Source organism: Nerophis ophidion, linkage group LG21, assembly GCF_033978795.1.
Source record: "Nerophis ophidion isolate RoL-2023_Sa linkage group LG21, RoL_Noph_v1.0, whole genome shotgun sequence".
Lineage (NCBI taxonomy): Eukaryota > Metazoa > Chordata > Actinopteri > Syngnathiformes > Syngnathidae > Nerophis > Nerophis ophidion.
In genome coordinates, this window is record NC_084631.1 from 29,587,119 (window position 1) to 29,605,832 (window position 18,714).

At 35.1% G+C, this 18,714-nt stretch overlaps 1 protein-coding gene across 3 annotated transcripts in view; it reads left to right on the top strand.

Annotated features, from left to right (window-relative positions):
* The first annotated feature begins 3,187 nt into the window (after window positions 1–3,187).
* Window positions 3,188–18,714, top strand: part of rims3 (regulating synaptic membrane exocytosis 3) — a 96,087-nt gene continuing 80,560 nt past the window's right edge. For all 3 annotated transcript variants that reach the window (XM_061881472.1, XM_061881471.1, XM_061881470.1), the window contains exon 1: window positions 3,188–3,330. The gene's annotated coding sequence lies outside the window, so the exon portion shown is untranslated. The remainder of the gene's footprint in view (window positions 3,331–18,714) is intronic.

An 18,714-nucleotide genomic window follows, 5' to 3' on the forward strand; every position in this document is an offset into this window, starting at 1 on the left:
TGTTTTTATCTCTTAATTTTGTATTGCTTTGTTATTTTAAATCTGTAGTTTTATTTTTCCTTCCTACCTTCCATCTTTCCTTCCTTTCTTCCTTCCTTCCTATGTTTATTTTTTTAAATAATTAGAATTTTATTTACTAATTTAGTTTTCTTCTCTCTTCCCTTCCTTCCTGTCTTCCTTCCTTTTTTAATAACCTTCCTTGTTTATGTTTACTATACTTTTTAAATTAAATTTTAATGTTGTTAATGCATTAAATTATTTATATTTTTCTTCCTTTTTATTTTGTATGTTTATTATTATCATTGTTATTATTTTTTGTCATCTGCGATGAAGTGGCGACTCGTCCAGGGTGTTTTTTATTCATTTTTTTCTTCCCTCCTTTTCTCTCTCCTTTCTTCCTTTTTTTGTTTATTTTTAAAAAAAATTTTTAATTCTTTTTTTCTTTCCCTCCTTCTTCCTTCCTTCCTTTTATTATTATTATAATTCTTATTTATTTCATTTTCTATTTCACTCTTTTTCTTCCCTCCTTTCTTGCTTCCTTCCCTTTTGTTTTTAGTTGTACATTATTCATTCACTTTACTTCCTTCTTTCTTTCCTTTTATTTAAATTTTAGAATTTTATATTTGCCTTCATTCCTTCCTTGTTTGTATTAATTGCTATTTCTTTATTTAAAAATGTATGTTTTGTATATATATTTATTTCCTTCCTTCATTCCTTGCTCATTTGCGGGGTGATTTAGCTCGGTTGGTAGAGTGGCCGTGCCAGCAACTTTAGGGTTCCAGGTTCGATCCCCGCTTCCGCCATCCTAGTCACTGCCGTTGTGTCCTTGGGCAAGATGCTTTACCCACCTGCTCCCAGTGCCACCCACACTGGTTTAAATATAACTTAGACATTGAGTCACACTCGAGAAAAGCGCTATATAAATATAATTCACTTCACATGCACTAACCTCTGTTAGTGCATTGATTTTATTTTATTATTTTTCTTCCCGTCCTTCCTTTTTTTTTAAGTTCATAAGTTTTTATTTTATTTTAATTTGTATTTAATGTATTTATTTATTTTCTTCCCTGTTCCTTCCTGACTTACTTCCTTCTGTTTGTGTTATTTTTATTTCATTTTAAGTTTTATTAAATTTATTTATTTGTATTTTTTCTTCCCTCCTGCCTTCCCTTCTTCCTTCCTTTTTTTTAAATAAAAGTTTATTATTATTATTTTTGCGTTTTATTTTTGTTTCGTATATTTAAGTACACTAAATGGCAAAAAATTGAAAAGTAGTATCTGTTCAATTATTTTACAATATTTTATTAAGTTATGATTGAACTATCTAAAAACTGTGCATCTAATTATAATAAAACTAATACAATTATTACGAATATTATTTATTTAATATTAATATTTATTATTTAATTTACTTAATATTTGATATTATTTATTTAATATTCTAATATTGTCACCGACGAGTCTTCCTGTCCCTTATGTGGGTTCTGTACCGAGTCATTGTGGTTTGTGCAGCCCTTTGAGACACTGGTGATTTATGGCTATACAAATAAACATTGATTGATTGATTGAAAATATTAATTATTAATACAATATTGTATGTAATAAAATATGTCAGATTTATTTATTCACATCTATGTTAATCTAAGTTTTGTGTTTAAGCACCAAATTTTTATTTTTATTATCTCATGTTTATGGGTTGAGCGTGAATGTTTTATTGTCTATCTGTGTTGGCTCTGCTATGAGGTGGTGACTTGTCCAGGGTGTACCCCGCTTCCCGCCCGATTGTAGCTGGGATAGGCTCCAGCAACCCCCAGGACCCCAAAAGCGACAAGCAGTAGAAAATGGATGGATGGATACTTATTTATATTTTTTAGATTTCTTCCTTTTTTTCTGTTTATTATTATTATTTTAATTTCTATTTATTTTCTTCCCTCCTCTTCCATACTTTTTATGTTCATCCTTATTATTATTTTTATTATTATTTATTTAAAGACCTACTGAAACCCACTACTACCCACCACACAGAAATATTAACATTGCAACACATGCCAATACGGCCTTTTTAGTTGACTAAATTACAATTTTAAATTTCCCGCTGAGTTTCTCGTTGAAAACGTCGCGGAATGATGACGCGTGTCAAGTGAACATGTTTCTCTACATCAACCGGCAAGTTTTTGGATGGGAAAATTGTGATATTAAGTCGGCTCTTACCGGAGACTTCGGTGGATTATGGGACCTCCTCCTGTAGCTGTCAAAAAGGCAGCTGGGATCTTGGCTCCTCGGCCTCTCTCAGAGACACTGGCGTTCACCGCAGCCATCCGACTTTCAGGTATGACAGTATAATCTCAGTAAAACACAATGAGCAGATAAGGGATTTTCCAGAATTAGCCTAGTAAATGTGTTTGATTACATCTGAAACGCTCCCACTGCCGCCGCCCGGAACTGTCGCTTTTTTTAAATTTTTATATGTGCCTCACTCTAACTTTCCTCATCCACAAATCTTTGATCCTGGCTCAAATTAATGGGGAAATTGTCGCTTTCTTGGTCCAAATAGCTCTTGCTGCTTTGTTTTTTTTTAGTGCCTCACTCTAACTTTCCTCATCCACAAATCTTTCATTCTCGCTCAAATTAATGGGGAAATGGTCGCTTTCTTGGTCCAAATAGCTCTTGCTGCTTTTTTTTTAGCGCCTCACTCTAACTTTCCTCATCCACGAATCTTTCATCGTCGCTCAAATTAATAGGGAAATTGTCGCTTTCTTGGCCCGAATAGCTCTAGCTGCTGGTGGCCATGATTTTAAACAATGTGAGGATGTGAGGAGCCCTCACACCGGTGATGTCACGCGCACATCGTCTGCTACTTCCGGTACAGGCAAGGCTTTTTTATTAGCGACCAAAAGTTGTGAACTTTATGGTGGATGTTCTCTACTAAATCCTTTCAGCAAAAAATATGGCAATATCGCGAAATGATCAAGTATGACACTGCTATCCCCGTTTGAATAAGAACATCTCATTTCAGTAGGCCTTTAAACTTGTGTTTATTTGTTTCTATTTTTCTTCCTTCCTTCCATCCCCCACCTCCTCCTCCTCCTCCTCCTCAGCACAGCGCCCCCTCCCACCCCACCTTGGACGCACCGCCTGCAGCATCACAGCAAGCGGAGGAGGAGCCGCAGCACTCTGCAGACGAGTATACTTTGCTCCTTGGGACCGCGGAGGAAGCACCCGCAGCATGCCGCTGACACACCGCGCACACAAAGCCAGCATTATCTGACAAGCTCCGACGTGCAGCGACCTCCTCATCATCCTCCTCATCATCCGCCTCTTCTCCTCGCGGTGAGTGTTGGCGCTGCAATGCGTTTTTAATTCCAAGCACTTTTTGCAAACATGATGATGCAATGTCTGCACGTGGGCTTCAAAACGCCGCCAAAATGGTGGATTTATAGCAGGGGTCTCGAACTCAATTTACCTGGGGGGCCACTGGATGCAGAAACTGGGTGAGGCTGGGCCGCGAGAAAAGATTTCTTAAAAAAATCTAACATGCACTTTTTGATGAATTCAGCTTCTATGAATGGCTTTCCCGCCCTAGCAACATACTCGCCAACCCTCACGATTTTTCCGGGAGACTCCTGATTTTCAGTGCACCTCCCGACAATCTACCGGTGCAAACATTCTCTCGAATTATCAAGGGCTGCCGTGACTGCACTGCCTTTAACGGGGGTGGAAGCTCGGAAGAGTCAGGGCTGCATGGGATTCTGGGTATCGTTCTGTTTTTGTGTTTATGTTGTGTTACGATGCGGATGTTCTCCCGAAATGTGTTTGTCATTCTTGTTTGTTTGGAGTGTTCACAGTCTGGCACATATTTGTAACAGCGTTAAAGGTTTTGTTTACGGCCACCCTCAGTGTGACCTGTGTAGCTGTCGATCAAATATATCTTGCAACAACACATGTGCGTCTAACATGGCCAGATGCAACATACAACTGGGCTTGCACGCTGCCAGTTCAGGATGTAGGGGGCGCTAAAGGCAGTGCCATTCAGGCACTCCCTGAATATTGTTGATATGGTATAAATCGACAGGGGCTTTGAGAGAATTGGTGCCCTGAAATTTAGGGGTCTCCCGGGAAAATTGGGGACGCGGGCAAGTATGACACTGTCATATTAAACTCAGAGGCCGCACCAACATTAAATTGTCATATCAAAGTGCGGGCCGCATAATAACGTCTCGCGGGCCGCATGTTTGAGACCCCTGATTTATAGTCTTCTTTTGGTTGATTGGAAGTTGGCACATAAGGAGGCAAATAAATTGTGTCTTAAGGTCTCTTGCAATGTGTGCGAGGGATGAAAACGCGTAAGCCGATTGTTGGCTCTGCACCCGGCTCACGCCGAGGTGTGACATGATATCATCACACATGATATCACACATGATATCAACAAATAAATAAATGGGTTGTACTTATATAGCGCTTTTCTACCTTCAAGGTACTCAAAGCGCTTTGACATACTTCCACATTCACACACACATTCACACACTGATGGAGGGAGCTGCCATGCAAGGCACTAACCAGCACCCATCAGGAGCAAGGGTGAAGTGTCTTGCTCAGGACACAACGGACGTGACGAGGTTGGTACTAGGTGGGGATTGAACCAGGGACCCTCTGGTTGCGCACGGCCACTCTTCCACTGTGCCAGGCCGTCCCTTATGAGTCTGAAAACAATTTTATTTTATCATTATTGTTATTTTACTTATGGGGAAAACCAACACATTTGCAGATGTTTGACAACTTGTTTCAATTAAGTGCCGGAAAACCATTTTACTTACTTTTTATTATTATTTTACTTGTTGGTGGAAAACAGCACATTTGATGACAACTTGTTTCAATCAAGTGTCCGAAAACCATTTTATTTATTATTGTTTTAATTATTATTTTACTTGTTGGAGGAAAAACAGCACATTTAACGTATGTTTGACAATTATGAGTCTGAAAACAATTTTATTTTATTATAATTGTTATTTTACTTATGGGGAAAACCACACATTTGACGTATGTTTGACATCTTGTTTCAATTAAGTGCCGGTAAACGATGTTACTTTATTTTTATCATTATTTTGTTGGAAAACAGCACATTTGACGTATGTTTGACAATTATGAGTCTGAAAACTATTTTATTTTATTATTATTGTTATTTTACTTATAGGGAAAACCACACATTTGACGTATGTTTGACATCTTGTTTCAATTAAGTGCCGGAAAACCATTTTACTTTATTTTTATTATTATTTTACTTGTTGGAAAACCGCACATTTGATGTATGTTTGACAATTATGAGTCTGAAAACTATTTTATTTTATTATTCTTGTTATTTTACTTATGGGGAAAACTGCATATTTGAAGTATGTTTGACATCTTGTTTCAATTAAGTCCCGGTAAACCATTTTACTTTATTTTTATTATTATTTTACTTGTTGGAAAACCGCACATTTGATGTATGTTTGACACCTTGTTTCAATTAAGTGCCGGAAAACCATTTTACTTTATTTTTATTATTATTTTACTTGTTGTTGGAAAAAAGCACATTTGATGACAACTTGTTTCAATCAAGTGTCCAAAAACCATTTTATTTATTGTTGTATTAATTATTATTTTACTTGTTGGAGGAAAAACAGCACATTTGACGTATGTTTGACAATTATGAGTCTGAAAACAATTTTATTTTATTATCATTGTTATTTTACTTATGGGGAAAACCACACATTTGACGTATGTTTGACATCCTGTTTCAAATAAGTGCCGGAAAACCATTTTACTTTATTTTTATTATTATTTTACTTGTTGGAGGAAAAACAGCACATTTGACGTATGTTTGACAATTATGAGTCTGAAAACACTTTTATTTTATTATTATTGTTATTTTACTTATGGGGAAAACTGCACATTTGAAGTATGTTTGACAATTATGAGTCTGAAAACAATTGTATTTTATTATTATTGTTATTTTACTTATGGGGAAAACTACACATTTGACATATGTTTGACAATAATGAGTCTGAAAACAATTTTATTTTATTATTGTTATTTTACTTATGGGGAAAACCACACATTTGACGTATGTTTGACATCTTGTTTCAATTAAGTGCCGGCAAACCATTTTACTTTATTTTTATTATTATTTTTCTTGTTGGAAAACAGCACATTTGATGTATCTTTGACAATTATGAGTCTGAAAACAATTTTATTTTATTATTATTGTTATTTTACTTATGGGGAAAACTGCACATTTGACGTATGTTTGACAATTATGAGTCTGAAAACAATTTTATTTTATTATTATTGTTATTTTACTTATGGGGAAAACTGCACATTTGACCTATGTTTGACAATTATGAGTCTGAAAACAATTTTATTTTATTATTGTTATTTTACTTATGGGGAAAACCACACATTTGACGTATGTTTGACATCTTGTTTCAATTAAGTGCCGGCAAACCATTTTACTTTATTTTTATTCTTATTTTTATTGTTGGAAAACAGCACATTTGATGTATGTTTGACAATTATGAGTCTGAAAACAATTTTATTTTATTATTATTGTTATTTTACTTATGGGGAAAACTGCACATTTGACGTATGTTTGACAATTATGAGTCTGAAAACAATTTTATTTTATTATTATTGTTATTTTACTTAAGGGGAAAACCGCACATTTGACGTATGTTTGACATCTTGTTTCAAATAAGTGCAGGTAAACCATTTTACTTTATTTTTTATTATTATTTTACTTGTTGGAAAACAGCACATTTGATGTATGTTTGACAATTATGAGTCTGAAAACAATTTTATTTTATTATTATTGTTATTTTACTTATGGGGAAAACTGCACATTTGACGTATGTTTGACAATTATGAGTCTGAAAACAATTTTATTTTATTATTATTGTTATTTTACTGAAGGGGAAAACCGCACATTTGACGTATGTTTGACAATTATGAGTCTGAAAACAATTTTATTTTATTATTATTGTTATTTTACTTAAGGGGAAAACCGCACATTTGACGTATGTTTGACATCTTGTTTCAAATAAGTGCCGGTAAACCATTTTACTTTATTTTTTATTATTATTTTAAATGTTGGAAAACAGCACATTTGATGTATGTTTGACAATTATGAGTCTGAAAACAATTTTATTTTATTATTCTTATTATTTTACCTATGGGGAAAACCGCACATTTGACGTATGTTAGACATCTTGTTTCAATTAAGTGCCGGAAAACCATTTTACTTTATTTTTATTATTGTTTAACATGTTGGTGGAAAACAGCACATTTGATGACAACTTGTTTCAATCAAGTGTCCGAAAACCATTTTATTTATTATTGTTTTAATTATTATTTTACCTGTTGGAGGAAAAACAGCACATTTGACGTATGTTTGACAATTATGAGTCTGAAAACAATTTTACTTTATTATTGTTATTTTACTTAAGGGGAAAACCGCACATTTGACGTATGTTTGACATCTTGTTTCAAATAAGTGCAGGTAAACCATTTTACTTTATTTTTTATTATTATTTTACTTGTTGGAAAACAGCACATTTGATGTATGTTTGACAATTATGAGTCTGAAAACAATTTTATTTTATTATTATTGTTATTTTACTTATGGGGAAAACTGCACATTTGACGTATGTTTGACAATTATGAGTCTGAAAACAATTTTATTCTATTATTATTGTTATTTTACTTATGGGGAAAACTGCACGATTGACGTATGTTTGACAATTATGAGTCTGAAAACGATTTTATTTTATTATTATTGTTATTTTACTTAAGGGGATAACCGCACATTTGACGTATGTTTGACATCTTGTTTCAAATAAGTGCCGGTAAACCATTTTACTTTATTTTTTATTATTATTTTACTTGTTGGAAAACAGCACATTTGATGTATGTTTGACAATTATGAGTCTGAAAACAATTTTATTTTATTATTCTTGTTATTTTACCTATGGGGAAAACCGCACATTTGACGTATGTTTGACATCTTGTTTCAATTAAGTGGCGGAAAACCATTTTACTTTATTTTTATTATTATTTAACATGTTGGTGGAAAACAGCACATTTGATGACAATTTGTTTCAATCTTGTGTCCGAAAACCATTTTATTTATTATTGTTTTAATTATTATTTTACCTGTTGGAGGAAAAATAACACATTTGACGTATGTTTGACAATTATGAGTCTGAAAACAATTTTATTTTATTATTATTATTATTTTACTTATGGGGAAAACCACACATTTGACGTATGTTTGACATCTTGTTTCAATTAAGTGCCGGTAAACGATTTTACTTTATTTTTATCATTATTTTGTTGGAAAACAGCACATTTGACGTATGTTTGACAATTATGAGTCTGAAAACAATTTTATTTTATTATTATTGTTATTTTACTTATGGGGAAACCGCACATTTGACGTATGTTTGACATCTTGTTTCAATTAAGTGCCGGAAAACCATTTTACTTTATTTTTATTATTATTTTACTTGTTGGAAAACAGCACATTTGATGACAACTTTTTTCAATCAAGTGTCCAAAAACCATTTTATTTATAATTGTTTTAATTATTATTTTACTTGTTGAAGGAAAAACTGCACGTTTGACGTATGTTTGACAATTATGAGTCTGAAAACAATTTTACTTTATTATTATTGTTATTTTACTTATGGGGAAAACTGCATATTTGACGTATGTTTGACATCTTGTTTCAATTAAGTCCCGGTAAACCATTTTACTTTATTTTTATTATTATTTTACTTGTTGGAAAACCGCACATTTGACGTATGTTTGACACCTTGTTTCAATTAAGTGCCGGAAAACCATTTTACTTTATTTTTATTATTATTTTACTTGTTGGTGGAAAACAGCACATTTGATGACAACTTGTTTCAATCAAGTGTCCAAAAACCATTTGATTTATTATTGTATTAATTATTATTTTACTTGTTGAAGGAAAAACTGCACGTTTGACTTATGTTTGATTATTATTAGTCTGAAAACAATTTTATTTTATTATCATTGTTATTTTACTTATGGGGAAAACAGCACATTTGCAGATGTTTGACAACTTGTTTCAATTAAGTGCCGGAAAACCATTTTACTTTATTTTTATTATTATTTCACTTGATGTTGGAAAAAAGCACATTTGATGACAACTTGTTTCAATCAAGTGTCCGAAAACCATTTTATTTATTATTGTTTTAATTATTATTTTACTTGTTGGAGGAAAAACAGCACATTTGACGTATGTTTGACAATTATGAGTCTGAAAACAATTTTTTTTAATTATTATTGTTATTTTACTTATGGGGAAAACAGCACGTTTGAAGTATGTTTAACAATTATGAGTCTGAAAACAATTTTATTTTATTATTATTGTTATTTTGCTTATGGGTAAAACCACACATTTGACGTATGTTTGACATCTTGTTTCAATTATTATGTTACTTGTTGGAAAACAGCACATTTGATGTATGTTGGCCAACTTGTTTCAATTATGAGTCTGAAAACCGTTTTATTTTATTATTATTATTATTATTTTACTTATGGGGAAAACAGCACGTTTGACGTATGTTTGACAACTTGTTTCAATCATGTGTCCGAAAACCATTTTTTTTATTATTATTGTTATTTATTTTACTCTTGGGGAAAACAGCACATTTGACGTATGTTGATATCACATATCATCGTATCATGATATCACACATGATATCAGATGGAACACAGTGCAGGCTGTAAAACATGAGCAGGATTGCACCCACTGGACACTTTGGTTCCCCACAGTGACATTCTGTCATCAAAGTTGACAACAATATGACTGGACTCATTTTAACAGGAAGTGACAGCACTGGCAGCACTTATTTCACAATAAAATACTGAAAAAAAATACAACATCAGTTTATTTCACAACAATTAAACTGTTATTTCACAATAAAATACTGTCATCAAACTTGACTGCAACATGACAACTAATAACTAAAAACTGACCAGGATTTAACAGTATTAACAATATTTTTTCCACAATAAAATACTGTAAATAAAGTTTACTGCAACATGACAACAAATGACTGTAAAAACATTACCAGGATTTGACAGCATTAACTGTATGTTTTGCACGATAAAATACTTTAAATAAAGTTTACTGCAACATGACAACAAATGACTGAAAACAAATACCAGGATTTGACAACATTAACAGTATTTTTCCACAGTAAAATACTGTAAATAAAGTTTACTGTAACATTATAACAAATGACTATAGAAAGTTACCAGAATTTGACAGTATTAACAGTATTTTTTTTTTTTACAATAAAGCACTGTAAAAAAAAGTTTACTGAAACATGACAACAAATTACTGGAAAAAGTTACCAGGATTTGACAGCATTAACATTATTTTTCACAATTAAATACCGTCATCAAAGTTTACTGCCACATGACAACAAATGACTGAAAAAAATACCAGGATTTGACAGCATTAACATTATTTTTCACAATTAAATTCTGTAAATAAAGTTTACTGCAACATGACAACACATAACTGTAAAAATTAACCATTAGTTGACTGTATTTACATTATTTTTTACACAATAATGTACTGTAAAGTTTACTGCAACATTACAAAATTGTTAAAAAAAAAAAAAAAAAGCTGGATTCCACAGCATTAAAGGCCTACTGAAATGAGATTTTGTTATTTAAACAGGGATAGCAGGTCCATTCTATGTGTCAAACTTGGTCATTTCGCGATATTGCCATATTTTTGCTGAAAGGATTTAGTAGAGAACATCGACGATAAAGTTCGCAACTTTTGGTCGTTAATAAAATAGCCTTGCCTTTACCGGAAGTAGCAGACGAGGACGTCACCGTTGTGAGGGCTCCTCACATCCTCACATTGTTTATAATGTGAGCCTCCAGCAGCAAGAGCTATTCGGACCGAGAAAGCGACAATTTCCCCATTAATCTGAGCGAGGATGAAAGATTTGTGGATGAGGAAATTTAGAGTGAAGGACTAGAAAGAAAAAAAAAAGGCGATTGCATTGGGAGCGATTCAGATGTTTTTAGACACATTTACTAGGATAATTCTGGGAAATCCCTTATCTTTCTATTGTGTTGCTAGTGTTTTAGTGAGTTAAATAGTACCGGTAGTAGTCGGAGGGGTGTGTCCATGGGTGTGTTGACGCCAGTCTCTGAGAGAAGTCACGAAGCTGCAGCAGGACAGAAGCTCCGCTGATCTCCGGTAAGAGGCGACTTTTTACCACAATTTCCTCATCGAAAACTGCCGGTTGACAAGTGGTCGGGATCCATGTTCGCTTGACCGCGCTCTGATCCATAGTAAAGCTTCACCTCCAGGAATTTTAAACAAGGAATCACCGTGTGTTTGTGTGGCTAAAGGCTAAAGCTTCCCACCTCCATCTTTCTATTGCGACTTCGCCAATATTAATTGAAGAAATTGCAAAAGATTCAGCAACACAGATGTCCAAAACACTGTGTAATTATGCGGTTAAAGCAGACAACTTTTAGCTGTGTGTGTGTGCAGCGCTCATATTTCCTAACAGTCCGTGGCGTCACGCGTACACGTCATCATTACGCGACGTTTTCAACAGGAAACTCCGCGGGAAATATAAAATTGCAGTTTAGTAAACTAAAAAGGCCGTATTGGCATGTGTTACAATGTTAATATTACATCATTGATATATAAACTATCAGACTGCGTGGTCGGTAGTAGTGGGTTTCAGTAGGTCTTTAACATTATTTTTTATTACATGCATTTTGGCACAATCACTGCCATGTGAGATGAGGACAAAGTATGAGAAATATAGTTCATATCAAGGCGGTGAATATTTGGGCACCACACCATTCCATTCTGGGGGTAACGATTCGATTCAGAATGGTTTCTCGATACAAAATCAATACTTTTTAATAGCATTGATTAACTAAATTCCTTCATAAATATAGAACAGATGTGATAAATGTCTACAATACGATAAGGGAAAGTGTTTTTGTTGAATAAAATGCTTCACAAACATTTAATAAAGTGTCTGGACAGGACAGATTTGGGGTAAAAAAAAAAAAAAGAGATTTTAGATTATTTTTTAAAAATCGTTTAAGAATCATTACAAATAACAATGTCGATTAACTTGAGAACTGACGCGGTGAGTTTTTGTAGCGCAGAAGTCTTAGTGAGGTCAACATGGTCAGAAGACCAGTGTGACCACTGCCAAGTGGTTCTGCCAGGGAAGACAAAGATCCTCTATATAGGGAGTGCACGCTCAGCTGTTTTTAAGGACTCGTTACAAAAATGTAGATCAAAGATCCTCTAAATGAGGAGTGCACGCTAAGCTATTTCAAGGACTTGTTACAAAAATGCCAATCAAAGATCCTCTATATAGGGAGTGCACGCTCAGCTGTTTTTAAGGACTCGTTGCAAAAATGCAGATCAAAGATCCTCTATATGAGGAGTGCACGCTCAGCTGTTTTTAGGGACTTGTTGCAAAAATGCCCATCAAAGATCCTCTAAATGAGGAGTGCACGCTAAGCTGTGTTTAAGGACTCGTTGCAAAAATGCCCATCAAAGATCCTCTATATGAGGAGTGCACACTCAGCTGTTTTTAGGGACTTGTTGCAAAAAGGCCCATCAAAGATCCTCTATATGAGGAGTGCATGCTCGGCTGTTTTTAAGGACTTGTTGGAAAAATGCCCATCAAAGATCCTATATTTAAGGAGTGCACTCTTTGCTTTATTTAAAGACCTGTTGCAAAAATGCCCATCAAAGATCCTCTATATGAGGAGTGCATGCTCGGCTGTTTTTAAGGACTTGTTGGAAAAATGCCCATCAAAGATTCTATATTTAAGGAGTGCACTCTTTGCTTTTTTTTATGACCTGTTGCAAAAATGCCTATCAAAGATCCTCTATATGAGGTGTGCACGCTCGGCTGTTCTTAAGGACTTGTTGCAAAAATGCCCATCAAAGATCCTCTATACGAGAAGTGTACACATTTTTTATGACTTGTTGCAAAAATGCCTATCAAAGATCCTCTATATGAGGAGTCCACGCTCAGCTGTTTTTTAAGGACTTGTTGCAAAATGCCTATCAAAGATCCTCTATATGAGGAGTGCACGCTCAGCTGTTTTTTAAGGACTTGTTGCAAAATGCCTATCAAAGATCCTCTATATGAGGAGTGCACGCTCGGCTGTTTTTAAGGACTTGTCGCAAAAATGCCTATCAAAATCTATTTAAGGAGTGCACGCTCAGCTGTTAAGGACTTGTTGCAAAAATGCCAATCAAAGATCCTCCATATGAGGAGTGCACTCTGTTGTTTTCAAAAGGACCGTCTGTTTGGACCTAAGTTGTGTTATGTTTTGCAGCGCTCTTATTTTCACTTCCATTTCCTGTTTGTCTCCTTTGGTCACCTGGCTTCCTCACCTGTCCCTGATTGGCAATCAGGATGCCGTATTTGCCAATCCTCTGGATGTTTTTTTTGCTTTGAACCTCCAAACAGCTTCATTTTCCTTATTCTTGCTGTGTTTACTTTGCCTTTCTGTGCACTTCCCGGCTGCACTATATTTTGTTATTGAATACTTCTTACCTGCACTTCGCCCAACACTGTGGGTTCAAGACACGTTCCAAGCCCTGCCACACCGGAACGTAACACCTACAGCAATAAAACCAATAATGGTCAAAGATCCTCTAAATAACAGAAAACTCTCTGCTGTTTTTAAGGACCGACTGCAAATAAACTCACTTTTCATATTTATTCTGGCACATTTCAATTGTCATTAAGATGTCCATCACAAGGATCCATTGATATTGGAGATTTTTAATAATGTGATGAATAAAAATGAATTTATTTGACAACATAGTGCACACACACACACACACACACACACACACACACACACACACACACACACACACACACACACACACACACACACACACACACACACACACACACACACACACACACACACACACACAGGAAGATGTCACAAGTGCATTAGTCAGCAGGAAGGCAGCCATGACTCAGAAACACATTTGTCCTGTCCTTCACTCTTCTTTACCCACTTTCTCTATTTTTAGCCACTCCTACTTTTATTCCTGACCTCCTGCTTTTATTTTTTTATTTATAACTTCCTGCTTTGATATTTTATTTAAAACGTCCTTTTATTATTTTATATTTCTATAGTCTTGTTTTTATTGATTTACATTTCTAACCTTCTGCTTTTATTTTTTTATCTAACCTGCTCCCTTTATTATTTTGTATTTCTATTCTTTTGCATTTATCCACCCATCTTTCCATTTTCTAACCATCTGCTTTCATTATGTGGAGGAGCTCCTCCACATCGAGAGGAGCCAGATGAGGTGGTTCGGGCATCTGGTCAGGATGCCACCCGAACGCCTCCCGAGGGAGGTGTTCAGGGCACGTCCAACCGGTAGGAGGCCACGGGGAAGACCCAGGACACGTTGGGAAGACTATGTCTCCCGGCTGGCCTGGGAACGCCTCGGGATCCCCCGGGAAGAGCTAGACGAAGTGGCTGGGGCGAGGGAAGTCTGGGCTTCCCTGCTTAGGCTACTGCCCCCGCGACCCGACCTCGGATAAGCGGAAGAAGATGGATGGATGGATGCTTTCATTATTCTAATTTTTAACTTCCTGCTTTTATTATTATTTTTTATTTCTAACCTCTTGCTTTTATTTTTTATATTTAACTTCCTGCTTTCATTATTTTTATTTCTAACTTCTGGTTTTTATTTTTTTTTATTTTTAACGTTCTGCTTTTGTTAATTTTTATTTCTAACCTCCTGATTTTATAATTGTTATTATATTCATATAGTTTTTCATTTGTAACCTCCTGCTTTTATTATTTTTTATTTTCTAACCTCCTGCTTTTATTTTTTATATCAAACTTCCTGCTTTCATTATTTTTATTTTCTTTTGGTTCTCATTTTGTTTTGTACGCCACGTCCTTAAAAACAGCAGAACACTCCTGTCTTATAGACAATCTCGGAATGTGGGGTATGGATTCGCTGCGGAGAGCAAAACCTTTGTAATGCTAGCTCAGCTGCCTGGGGATTAGCGTGTAAAAAGAAGTGAGCATTTAAAATGATCCACCCTGAGCAAAGGGATTTGATGATTAGCATCAAGGTGGCTCCATTCCAAACGTTTCACAGTGGCTTGAACATATCTTGGCTCCTTTTTTTCTTATTTAATTTTAATTTTAATTTAAATTTTTAAATAAAATTATCTCTGCTAAAAAAACGACACCTGCTGGCCTCATCTGACATGTTTCTGTCATAATTTTTTTAATTGTTTTTTATTTTTATTTGTTATTTATTTTGATTTAGTTTTATTTTTTTTATTATTTTAACTTTTTTTTTGTATTATTTTAACATAATTACCTTTTAATTTTCCCGAGGGAAGTCTCCTGAAGGAATCAATAAAGTACTGTATAATGTTATTAAGCCATTTAAATTTTTTTAAAATATTATTTAAACCGGTTTATTTCTGCAAAAAATATATAATCTCATTTTAAATTGCTCACACTTTAACAATCACAAGAATATCAGCCCCTTGTTGCTAGGCAGATTTCATAGGGCTTATTCATGACTGCCCCATTGGCCTTTAAAAGGATGAATAAATAAAACGTCATGACTCCACAAAAAAACAAAAAAACAAATTTAGGATTAGGAGATCCGTTTAAAAATGTCTCTGCATCAAATATAAAATACATAACAGAGAAAAAACAGTACATATTGCTAGAATAGGCTAGCTGCTAAACAATTTTTTTCCCAAATTTTTTTGGGATGAAAACAAACATGAAACATAATGTGCGTTTAATGGTTTGGCAACAAAATGACCATTTTATTTTCAGAATTTTTTTCAATTTAGAACAACTTAGCGATTTTAGCGAGAGCTGGCTGATTGGCAAACATACGAAAGGAGGCGGGGTTAGCTATTGACAACAGCCTGAAGGCAATGACAGATTTTCGATGAATATGCCCAGTCAATATGAAAATAAACAAAACCGGAAGTTAAATCCGCTTACAGAAAGCTGATTGGCTGACATAGTAAGGGGGCGGGGTTAGCTAATAACTATAACCTGGCACATAATTAGGAGCCCTAAACAAAACACTGGTAGGGCTGATATGTCCCGTGAAAACCCTCCGACCGGAACTCTCTAATAAATAGAGTTCCTTGTGGCTCTTAAGGAACCACAACAATATTTAATGTTTCTTCCGGCAGGAAAGTAGATGGTGTTTTCATCTATTTTTCAATTACCGCATTTTCCGGACCGTAGGGCGCACTGGATTATAAATCGCACCGCGGATGAATGGTCTGTTTTCGATCTTTTTTCCTATATAAAGTGCACCGGATTACAGAGCGCAAAAAAGGAGTCTGTCAGGTTCAAACACTGATGACATCTATTAAAAAAGACAAGAAGCAAGGAATTAAACAGTGACAAAATTCAATTCAGCTCAGTTGAGGAGAAACGCGTAGTCACTGTACCCTTGTACAGTGTCGTCCCACGCTCTGATGAAAGATTGTATGCCTCCTCTTTTATTTAGACTTTCCCTGATTACATGGCAACAGCTGTTTCTAAGGGAGGGGGGTCGTAAACATCCATCGCCATTGGTTACAAAACAGTTAAATGAAAAGGTCGTAAAACAGTTCAAAGGAAAGGCTCTGCTTCATCTCCGCTTTGTAGATCTCGGGTCAAGACAAACATCTTCTTGTGGATTACAATACATCAAAGAAACTGACACCATCATGTCGCTCCCCATCCTACACAGTGGAGTTTTACAGGCCTTTTGCTTGGTAGGATCAAAGACTGCTTTTGTCCTCACGCCGGGAACTCATTGAAACACAGTTTTGTGATAACTTAGATACAATTATTCTGACAGAGTCAAATTAGTAAGATTTTTTTCTGAATGTAAAACACTTCCTTGTGGTCTACATAATATGTAAAGGTGGTTCTTTGGTCAAATTGTTGCATAGATGATGTTTTACAGATCATCTTCAAGTCGCTTTCTGGCAGTTGCTTCAGGATTCACCGTTTTGTGGGCGGTCTTATTTACATGGCTCACCTTCGACAGAGTCTTCGCCCCGTCATCTTTGTCGTAGCGGTGTAGCGTGCAAGGACGGGAGTGGAAAAAGTGTCAAAAGATGACTCTAACTGTTTTAATGACATTCAGACTTTACTTCAATCAATAATGGAACAGCATCTCCTCATCCGGAAACAACAACACCGGAAATATGTCCTGTGAAGAACTCTCTAATAACTAAAGTTCCTTGGGTGAATAATGTAAACTCATAATGTATGTTTTAGCGCTTTCATGGCGAGTTTACTGACAGTTTTAAGTAACAACTTTATACTACTTTATATTACAAATGGCAACAGCGGAGGATGAATGTCCCATAACAAGAAGATAGAGAAAAAGAAGAAGCTTATGACTACTATAATTGCGGACGCACGCACATTTTAAGGACTTATGCAGATCCCAAATACACATCAGTAGGTAACAGAATGTAAAAACAGTTGGTTTTGCATAATATTGCAAAACAAAATGCCAGGTAATATGTCTGCTACTAGGTGCCATTTTGCAGTCCTTATACACACGCCATAATAATACTCGTATGTTTAATGCGCCGACAATCCATCAAGCGGTGCGGCTTCACGGCCTACCAAAGTCGTACTAAAAACATTTTAACAGATTTTTGAGCACCATGTGTAATGTTCTATATTCTGAATGGGACATTTAAAGTTTTGGTGCTGTTTACTGCCATCACGTATCTCTTATGTATGACTGCCATCTACTGATCACAATTATCATTACATCATGTACCAAATAAAAGCGCTTCGAGGTCAGTAAGCACAACCAGAATTATGCCGTACTTTAGGTGCACCGGGTTATAAGGCTCACTGTCACACACACATATATACTGTACACATATTCATATGTTTAGCAAGTGGGGTCTGAGTCAGAATAGAGGAAATGAGGTTGAGAGGACAGATAGAAAATCTCTGTGAGACAAGAGAGATAAATAGAGCACATCTGCTCTCATATGGAGACAGAATAATTCTTTAGTAGAAAAAAGTGCTACAGGGGCGAATTATTATTTTTAATCAAATAAGCACAAGAGAGACAGTTACATATGTGACATTATACCCTGGTGGGAATTGTGAACACTGTATGTCAGGGATGTAACAATATGAAAACTTCACATGATGGCTATTGTGACCAAAATGATCATTAGTATCACGGTATTGTTGCTTGTGCTTTTTTTTTTTTTTTTTTACTTCTTTTTTTTTTTTTCAATACATACCATATTTAGCAGACTATAGGCGCACTTAAAATACATTTTTTTCCTCAAAACATGCGCCTTATAACCCGGTGTCCCTAATGTACGGAATAATTCTGGTTTTGCCTACAGACTTCGAAGCAATTATATTTGGTACGTGGTGTAATGATTGGTGTGACAGTAGATGGCAGTCAAACATAACAGATACGTGTACACAAGTATACAACACCAACATTTTATATGTTCCATTGAAAATATAGAACATTGCACACAGCGCTCAAAAATCCATCAAAATGCTTTAATACGACTTTGGTAAGCTATGAAGCCGCACAGCTTGATGTGCTTCAACTTACGAGTATTATTATGG